An 11,290-nucleotide genomic window follows, 5' to 3' on the forward strand; every position below is an offset into this window, starting at 1 on the left:
GAGCACGAGTAGAGCTTTTATTGTAGGTAGGTGATTCACACCTATGCTTTCTAGTTAAATTCCATGATTTAATATATTTTTGATGTGAAATGTGAATTACTGAATGTATGTGTATTCAAGGTGAAAAGTTGTTATATGAATTGCCAAGTGATGAAATTATCACTGACAAAGGAAATATGAGAAGTGTGATTTGAGGCATAAACTAGCATACATTGAGTGTATGTTAGGATCCCGGGTAAGGGGATCACCCTGTATTGGCTAGCATACATTTAGTGTATGTTAGGATCCCGGGTAAGGGGATCGGCACAAATGGACTAGCATACATTTAGTGTATGTTAGAATCCCGGGTAAGGGGATCTCCACGTATTGGCGAACATACATTCAGTGTATGTTAGGATCCCGGGTAAGGGGATCACCATGTATTGGCCAGCATACATTCAGTGTATGTTAGGATCCCGGGTAAAGGGATTGCCTTATATCGACTCCTATGGGGTGGTGATGACGATACCAGTGAAATTGGTATCAGTAATGTGATAAGCAAAAGTAATCACGTTGATCTTATAAGGTCTGGAATGAAGGTTGATAGTGGCAGAGGGAACGGTTATTAATAGTTTGAATAAGGAAGAGATTTTAATAAAAAAAACTAGAAGGGAGAAGTAAAAGAAATATGAATGCATGTTGCCCTGTTGAAATTATTAGATATTCATATTGTTATATTTATTGTGATATTCACCTTGCAATAATATGTATTTTGTTTCAGGGTCATCGCATGCACGACAGGAGTAGATCCTAACTTATGTTCCCTTCTTGAAATCTAGGTTCTAGGGAGTATACCCTTGTATTTTGTAAACATGAAAATGTTTGTATAACTTAATTTGTATAATAAATGTTTAAACTTGATTGGATGAATTTAACGCTGTAGTTTATATAACCATATTTCATGTCTATGTATTTATATTTATTTAAATTATCCATCCATAATGATATTTTTGTTATATAATGCATATCATAAATATTATGGTTGATAGGTGTGAGTATAATTGTGGAATTGAAACCCAGGATGATTGGGTTGGGAATTAAGTTATGAGATGCGAACTGTTAGAAGTGTAAACAGGTTACATGTCGGTAACTTGGGACCTTCCGGTATAGGGGGGACTCCGTCGAAATTCCGGTAGATGTTAATACGAAGACCATGAATATGTATATATATAAAAAAATAAAAATTAACTACTCTGTTTTTCTATTGACATGAGATTGTTGTTTTATCCCAGAAATGGGGGATTATTACTTATTTGGGTCAATTGTAAGTGGGCTTCATATAAGTCCACCTAAGGGGGGGTCCATTAGGGTTTCTTTAAGTCTAGAGTCAGTATAAATAAAGGCATAACCAAACATGTAAGGTTACACAATTCAGATTAATAAAACTTCTTGTTTGCCGCACTTTGTGTGTATGTGTTGGTGAGATAATCTCCCTTCCATGGTTCTTTAAAGAACTGAAAACGACTTATCGAAGAACATGATGTGCCGTGAATGATTCGAAAATCGGCAACAATGAATCTGACGAAAATGGATGAAGGATGGGTCTGGTTGTGTTGTCTTTCTTTTGGTGTTTAGGCTGGATTATAGTGATTTCAAGGTAAATAAGATGGAGGATAGACTCATGATACTTTGATAAGTTGATCTGGACGCCACAAAGATCAATCTAGGATTTCGACGCCACACTCTTTGTGATTGAAGAGTGATAAGTCAGGTAGGGCTCTTCATAATCAATTTGGAAGAACAACTCTTAATTCTGTGAATTAAGTTTCAAATCTTGGCCAAAAGTCCTTTATTACATATTCTGATACTATATTTATAATTGGAACATCCCTCCAAAGTTAGGAAAAATTCAACATGGCAGAAGTCAAGCCCAAAAAAATAGACTTTGACAAACTAACCTAGACAAATTAACTAGCACACGTTTTTTGACCTTTCTAACATAAACAAACCAAATTTAAAACAACCATATCTTCTTACACAAAAGTCCAATGCAATCATGGTTGGACAATCTAGAAAGAACACGTTCTGAACTTGAAATCCACCTAGATTAGTCTTGTTTTCACATGCAATGGATGACTTCAAATTCGGGTTCAAATTCATTTGCTGTTCTGACCATAAACAGCATCAAGTCCTTCACTTATTTGCATATCAACCCAAATTCAAGTAGGCCCAGCATCAAAAGAACCATTAAGGGCTTTTCCCATCTCCAAGTTTCTAATTGTAGGCAAATAAACATCCTTGAACCAATTTCAAACTGATTGTTAATTTTTAACTCCGACACAGCTTCAATCATTCCAATTTGACTCGTCAAGGCCCTTTGTAGTTGTTTCGCTCTCGCTCTTGTCATTGGACCATCTGAATCCTCTTGCATATTAGATTTAGCTTTACAAGATGGATTATAATTCCCATGATGCACATCAGAACAACTGGCTTTGTGGCGTCATCCTAATACTTCTCGTTCGCGAATCAATATTCGTTGGGTGGGGGTTTACCGTTTCCAATAGTGCTGGTGCCTAGGTACAAGTTGTCTTTGTGTCACACTCTTATCAAACCTGATTTACTTGGCTTTCCGGGAATTGGTGTCTTTGCTTGTGGGTTGCGTGACCATGTGATCACGAGGTTCGCATCATATGGAGATGATGTGCTTAATGGCAAGTATCTTCACCAATGATATCGAGTTCATAGACTTTGACAATGATATTTTTTTATAAAGAAGCGCAAAATACTTTTGAAGAATTATACAATGATTTTTGAAAAATGTGTAAGAAAAATAAGAATTTTTTAAAAATAAAGCTTGATTTGATTTCAATGGACCTTGAGACTATGTAAAAACTAAAGAATGCTTTATTAAAAATAAATGTTGTTTGGAAAAGGCAACCTGACTTGCTATGTAGCAAGTTTAATTCATCAATTTGTTATGTGAAATTTGCTAAAAATAAATAAAGCTTGAAAGCTTAAGTCAATGAATTCAACTTTAACCAAGTTGATACAAGGAAAAGATAACTTGAACAACCTCTCAGGAAATCAAAAGGTGTGTTTGAGAAAAGTGATTTGTGATTTGATACCATGAGAAAAGAAAAAACTTTAGAACAAAATTTTCAACAATGAATCTTTTATTTCAAACTCATTTAGTCCATAAGCTATAATTTAAAAATTTATATTGCTTCCAAGTTACATATAAGAGGGTCATGGGTAATGTTTAAGTTAATATCGGATTTTGCATTACCAAATTATAATAGAAGGGTTCTTGTTATTGAAGGAACAAAATACATGTGGTTTTTAATGAATCTAAATCTTTTAATACGAGTAATGTTAAAGAAGTTTTTATTCATGTTGTCTTAACAAGTTAAACATAGAAGGGGATCAAAAAGAAATATTGAAGAATGATAAACCTTTAGAGGAATCTTAAATTGTTCAAAACTATAAGATCAATCAATGAAATGATGTACAAGCCACTTGTGATATCCTAATTGTTATAAGAAACCTAATATAATTATCTCTAGATGCATAATTGGAGACATTTCCAATCATGTTAAAACCATGCCAATAATGTTATTCAAGAGAAAATCAATTACTTTGAGAGAATCCAAGTTTAGGAGCTAATCCTTTGGCCCAAGGGTCACACAATTATTGAAAAAATTAGGTCTTTTAAAACAAACTTGATTTATCCAAAACATGATTCATAACAAAGCATGCTTTAAGCCAGAGGTTACAACTTAGAAGATGGGATAGCTTTTAGTGAGATACATGCGCTGATTGGTAGATTAGAGTCCTTACACATGTTACTTGCATCTGTTTGCTTCAAGGATTTTTAAGTTTTTTTCAAATAGACGTTAAAAGTATATTTTTAATTTATTTTTTTTATCATAAAGGAATTTTATATTGAGGGTTTCTCATATTTAAAATCATATTTTTAAGGTAAAATCACCCTGACCCTTCCAATGTTTGAACACGATTTCACTTTTCTTTTATAGGTTTAGAAATTACATCCACGTATTTATATAGTTGATAACATTTTATATGCTATGTCCGACATTAGCAAACAAAAAAGTCTATAAATATTACAATATTGTCATTATAATTGAATTAGTAACTCAATAACCCTTACTGATTAAGTATTATAACTTTTCTATCAACTAATCAATATAATTTTTTTAATATCTTCTTCTTTTCTTGCACTTAGGCTTTCAATTCTGGAGCCATAACAATGGTCTTAATAGCTTCTTTTTCTACATTAAATACAAAATAATGTCACCACATTACCTAACCAAAACAAACATTTTTCCATGTCCATTATTCCTATGGGTTACAAAATTGACCCGCTGCACATGCCAGTTGAAAGCCACACCCAGATTTTGTATCCGAAAACGATAAATTTCTTCTTCTAAAACCAAGATTTAAGCCCTATATATAAATTTATATAGATCAAGCACACCCAGATTCCATTTATCATCTTAAAACTAAACATGAAAATTGGGTTACAAAAGATGTGAACCAGAAAGAATACGCAAAAAAAGAAAAATCCTTTTCAGGAGACGGCCTTGTGCTAGATGTAGATGTGGAATTGTTTTGCTTAATTTTCTTATGTACTTTTGATTGTGAAAAACGACATTATTAGTAAACCTTGTAGGGATCTAGAACTCAGAGATCCATAAACCCATTTAGCTGAGTAATGGATGGAAGAGCTAGCAACTTCACCAGCTAATCGATTAGAAAGTTAAAATAATTTTAACTTTTAACTTGTGAATTGAACGACAATCTTCTATGTATTCAATTAATCATTAAGGAAAATTTTTCAGACGTATTTTTACAACTTCATTTATTATTACTTAACCTAAATAAATAATAATAATAATAATAATAATTCGCTAAGGGGATCCGGAACTAGGTCAAATAATAGTTCTTTAGTCTAGCCCACTTTTTATAGAAGAAATTTACTTTATAGGGATCGGCCTAATATTTTTATCTTATTAGTTACGCCTAGTCATAGTTCTTAAATGCCTTTCTTTGCTCGGCAAACATTTATTTTGGCCATTAGTTTATACCGATTATTTGCACCTATGTTTTTGTGAATTCGTAATAGAAGTCTTATTTATATTTTCAATTTTACCCCGTGGAGTATAATTTGCTAACATAAACAAGGGAATACTCAATGATAAAGGTGTAAATAGTGGAGATGGGAGATTATAATCGATGAGTATCTAAAATTCAAGATCCTTAGGAATAAAGTTGATGTGTTAAATAATCAATTAATTTTTTAGTTCAAGTAATTTGATTCATTCTCCCTAACTAAGGTGTCTAGTGGCTTCATATGAACAGCCCAAGTGATTGGTAGCTGATATCTGGTGGTGTCTGATAAGTCAAAATAACTAGTAGCTGGTATCTATGCAAAGGGCTCTTTTGATGGGCGGGGACTCTTAGATGCTTATTAAATCAATAACTTTGTAGAGAGAGAAAGTGCAATGATATTTTAGAGAGATAGACTCTAAAAATATGTATGCTGGAAATGTTAAGAATTAAGAGAATGTGAACCGTTAGTTTATATGATTCATGGTGTATTTATAGGCCATAAGTCTTGTTTTTTAATGAAGAGGAGAGGATAAAGTGTGATTTCACCCTTGTGATATTTTAAGTTGTATTCTACTCAAAATAATATGTATTGGATCAATAAAAAATATGGATGGATCCATATGGGGGGTCTTGGAGAAAATCTCAAGGGAGTGTTGAGCCTATTAGATATGAAAAATAGATCTAGGTGCGCTACTTAAACCTAAGCATGTTGGGCTCGGGCATGGTAGGTATGGGTGTTTGGATATATGCCTAGAACCCCTAGACGGGCGTCTGATTAGCATTGGGTGTGTGCCCAATCCTACCTAAGAGTGCGCCCAACAATGCACCATGATAGTTAATGGGCTCGGGTGTGGTGGTCTGAGTCCATGAGAATTTTTTAGGCCTTTTAGGGGGGTTTTGGGCCTATTATATTTGGTTTTATTAATAACCCTCTAAGTTTTGTGGTATTGATACGCAAAGACTTGTAAAAATGCTTGATACAATTAGTTTTGTTGAGTTTTTTCATATGAGAAGGGTGAAAACCCCGGGTAATATATCAGAAAGCTTGTGGGCAGGGGCATGCACCATAGTTGGAAAAATAATTTCTAAGTATGTAGAGAGGAGCCGTAGAAGAACCTATGCTTCAAAAAATTCAAAGTGTCTATGGGACGGACTCATGTCGATGCCCGTACTTTGGAAAATTTCTAAGGGGTGAAGGGGAAGGACCCTTGGAAGGTCACCGGTGTTATTGCACTGAGGAGACCAAATTCATCCCTTGAAGAGTGGTTGCATTGAAGTATATAAGATATGTGACCTTTCTAAGATAGCATGGGGTGAGAGAGCCCCCTACCAAAGAGTGGTTGATGGAGTGTGGGTGATGCAAACCTCGTGATCAACGTGGTCACGCAACCCACAATCAAGATTGAGTTCTGATCCCGGAAAGTCAAAAAAGGTCTGATAGGAGTGTAACACAATGGAAACCTGCTCCAAAGCACCAACACTATTGGAATGAAGTAGAATGATGCCAAAAAGTCAGTTAATCTTTGATAAGTCAAATTCAGTTTGTTCAAGAACTGAAGAATGCAAGAATCACTCTCACATGTTAAAACTAAAAAAATTCAGAAGTAATATTCATCAATGGCTACTGAAATTTTGGTTACATGAGTTTAAATAGTTCTTGAAAAATTAACCCTAATGGACCTCTTATGTGGACTTATATGAGGTCCACTCAAAACTAACCCAAAAACTCTAAACTGAAAAGCCCATAACCTAATCCAAACAAGTTTTGGATCCTAGCTGAAAAACAAAGTATTAATTAAGTCCAAACATGAAAGAAAATAATAAAAATAACTAATTTGTCATTAAATACCACAAACCTTTCTTTCGTTGTGTAGCTAGGATAAATAAGGAATCCTTATAAGAAAAGGATTCTGAAACATTAATGAATCCTTGCCACACTTGGAGATTATATTGCAACTTATTAAAAATCCTTGTGGAACTAGGAAATTCCCTAAACAAGCTCCCATATCCTTGTAGGAAAAGGATCCTTGCCAAATAGGAAGTCCACAACTTAAAAGGAAGTAAATAACAAAATTTGTATATCCTGTTCTGACCGATATTGTAAGTCCTTCTCGAACACCGATTCGTATAACGGTTGGATTTGAAGTTATGTTGAATAGCTTAAAACTGGACGGTTGAAAAAGTTTACTCCAAAATCCAAAACTGACCTTGCTTGGGTTGTATCACAAGGCTGAACCGTATCATTCTCTTTCTCTTCAAGAAGATTCGCCCTTAAATCTTGAATAGGATTAGTAGGGACTTCATTAGCCTCTTGTTTAAGCCTTTGGAATTCCCATATTGCTAACACCATTCTCTAACAACATTGTATGGAAGTAGTGACTGATAAGAATTTCAAATAAGCACGCCGTACTAACCACTTGTGTACATACTTTTGAATGATAACAACAGCGGCTCTCCTTCATCTTTCATTTTTTTAGCGTTGTACCTCGTTTTTTTATAAAGCTTGAAGATCATAGAATAATCTATTACACTTATCAACTTCTTGTTCTAAAACCCCCAAACCATGACTTAGTTTTTCGCATCCTTGAGCTAGAATCCTCCTTCGCTCCCTCTCCGTTGCTGAATACATGACACTAATAGAAAAAATAAAAGAAGATGAAGACACAACAAGAATAGAGTTTACAATAGGAAGAACACTGATTTAGACTCGAAATTACAAATCTGACTTTTGTTTGGATCAGAACTGATCGAAAACAAACAAATATGAAAGTGATGAAAATGACTCAAAAAACAGCCAAATATCCCAAATATGATGATAATATACTGGCAGGAACAAAATCAATAGAAACAAAACAAGTTTTGAAAAATAACGCAAAACAGACCAGTTACGGCAAAACAAAACCCGATTCTAGAACCTAAAGTAAATGCTATCCAAATGACCTCAAATGTAATATATAGTATTTGGATACCAATAGAACAACAAATTTCAGTTTATAGGTCATTCTATTATGTCTAGGTATCCAAACCCCTTGTATGATCAGTTTGTGGCAAAATTGAACCTTGAATTAAAACCTCATGAAACCGATATTAAAAAAATCTCAAATTTAATATATGATGCTATCTCACCCCCAGTAGACATAATATAAAGTTTCAATTGATTATAAGGTGGTTTGCTTATGGTTCACTAAAAGTAGTGTATCTGCGGCAAAATGAATCTCGTATTAAAACTTCAAGCAAACGATATCAAAATAAATCCAAAATTAATACGTAGTGCGATAGCCAGTAGACAAAATATGGTGTTTTAATTGATTATGAGGTGGTTTGCTTATAGTTCACTAAGAGTTGTGTTTATACGGTAGAATTGAATCTCAAATTAAAAACCTCAAGCAAACGATATCAAAATAGGCCCAAATTTAATATATGGTGCGATCTCACCCCCAGTAGACAGAATTTGATGTTTCACAATTGATTCTCAGGTAGTTTTCTTATGGTTCACTAAGAGTTGTGTTTCTGCGGGAGAATTGAATCATCCTTTAAATTTTGTATAATCTCTCTTTTCTTTTTCTTTTTTTATATATTCTACTGATATGATTAGAGATAGTAACAAGATGGAATATTGCAGCTCATTAAAGAAACTTGTGGAACTAGGAAATTTTCAAAACAAGCTCCCACATCCTTGTAGAAAAAGGATCTTTGCCAAATAGAAAGTCCACAGGTCAAAAGGAAGTAAATAACAAAATTCATATAGCCTGTTCTGACCTATATCGTAAGTCCTTCTAGAACACCGATTCACCTAAAACATTACCCCAACATAGAACAATACCTCTGGAATTGTCTTGTAAAGTTTCAGCTCGATTCAACAGTTGGATTAAAAGTTATGCTCAATAGCGTAAAATTGGACGGTAGAAAATTTTACACCAAAATCCAAACCTGACCTTGCTTAGGTTGTATCACAAGGCTGAACCGTATCAGTGGGAGGTATGTGACCTTTTTAAGATGGTATGGGGCATGAGAACCCTCAATTGAAGAAAGGTCTGTAGCCTCCTAGGCGATGGCGTGGGAGCTTAGGAGCCCCTCACTTGAGAGTATGCCATGTGACCTCCCTAAAATTGTCATAAGATGTGGAAGGCCCCCACTAGAGAGTGGTTGTTTTCTGAGAGTGGATAGCTTGTGGCCTTTCTAATGATGTAATGGCCCCTCTACTGAAGAGAGGTTATACCTAAGAGTGGGAGATCTAAGATCATCCCTAAAGATAATATAAAGCTTGGTAGCCCCACTAGAAAGTCATGTCAATCCGAGACTGCATTGGAATGCATTGGTTTTGAAATAGGCATTGAATGCATTAGTTTAATAAATCTCCCTAACAATGTAATGTCATTGAAAGAGGCATTGAATGCATTGGTTTCGAACGTTTCAAGCAAGTCAGAATTGAAAATGTCCATTAGAGTATCAAGGGAGACCCTAGTACATCTTATCCATGTGCAAGAGGGGTCCAATACAACCTTATTTGGGCCATGAGGTGAGGACAACAAAGGAAACAAAAGAATTCTACTACAACTTGGAACAACATGGGTGGCTACCTTTTCCTTTTGTTTCTAGGATTAAGAGGCTGCATGGAAGGGCTATAAATAAGCTTTGCATCAGTTCTATAATATTTTACTTACTTCTCTTCTTCTCATGGCAGAACATGGATTTAATATTACGAGCTTTATTTTATTTTGTTAGCTACAACCCAAGGCTTGTTTGGGCTTAATTAATACTTTGTTTTTAGGTAGGATCCGAGGCTTGTTTGGATTAAGTTATGGGCTTTTCAGTGTAGGGTTTTGAGTCAGTTTTGAGTGGACTTCATATAAGTCCACATAAGGGGTCCATTAGGGTTAATTTTTCAAGAACTATTTAAACTCATGTAAGCCAAAATTTTGGCAGTCTTTGATTATTCTTCTGAATTTTTTAGTTTTAACGTGTGAGAGTGATTCTTGCATTCTTCAGTTCTTGAACGAACTGAATTTGACTTATCGAAGATTAACTGGCTTTGTGGCGTCATTCTACTCATTTCAATAGTGTTGGTGCCTTAGGGCAGGTTTCCATTGTGTTACACTCCTATCAGACCTATTTCGACTTTCTGGGATCAGATCTCAATCTTGATTGTGGGTTGTGTGACCACGTGATCACGAGGTTCGCATCAAGTTGTTTATTATTATGTTAGATTATTTACAATTCTCATATCCATATTGTTTTGTAACAAGGACATCACACAATCAAGGTGCGTAGGAAAGCCCATTCCAGGGGTTCACATATTTTGAAATGAGCTTTGTAATAGTATGTCTTAGGTGTTATGTTGAATATTTGTCATTCGACACTTTTGTAAGGACATGTAATGAAAATTGTAATGGAACACGGATTTGGATGTGCGAACATATAGATACGATGTTATGAATATATTATGTGGTATTCTCTTTTATGAGGATGTTGTGTTGTGAAATCACATGAGGATCATATGAAAGAAAGTACTAGTGATGCGAACCTCGTGATCACGTGGTCACGCAACCCACAATCAAGATTGAGATCTGATCCCGGAAAGCCGAAATAGGTCTGATAGGAGTGTGACACAATGGAAACCCAAGGCACCGATACTATTGGATTGAGTAGAATGACGCCACGAAGCTAGTTAATCTTCGATAAGTCAGATTCAGTTCGTTCAAGAACTGAAGAACGCAAGAATCACTCTCACACTTTAAAACTGAAAAATTCAGAAGTAATTATCATCAAAGCTGCTGAAATTATGGCTTACATGAGTTTAAATAGTTCTTGAAAAATTAACCCTAATGGACCCCTTATGCGGACTGATATGAGGTCCACTCAAAACTGACCCAAAACCCTAAACTGAAAAGCTTATAACTTAATCCAAACAAGCCTTGGATCTTAACTGAAAACAAAGTATTAATTACGTCCAAACATGAAAGAAAATAATAAAAATAACTAATTTATCATTAAATACCACCAGCCCTTCTTTCCTTGTGTAGCTAGGATTAATAAGGAATCCTTATAAGAAAAGGATTCTGAAACATTAATGAATCCTTGCCACACTTGGAGATTATATTGCAGCTCATTAAAGATCCTAGTGGAATTAGGAAATTCCCAAAACAAGCTCCCACATCCTTGTAAGAAAAGGATCCTTGCC

Source organism: Populus trichocarpa, chromosome 19 (assembly GCF_000002775.5).
Source record: "Populus trichocarpa isolate Nisqually-1 chromosome 19, P.trichocarpa_v4.1, whole genome shotgun sequence".
Classification (NCBI taxonomy): Eukaryota; Viridiplantae; Streptophyta; class Magnoliopsida; order Malpighiales; family Salicaceae; genus Populus; species Populus trichocarpa.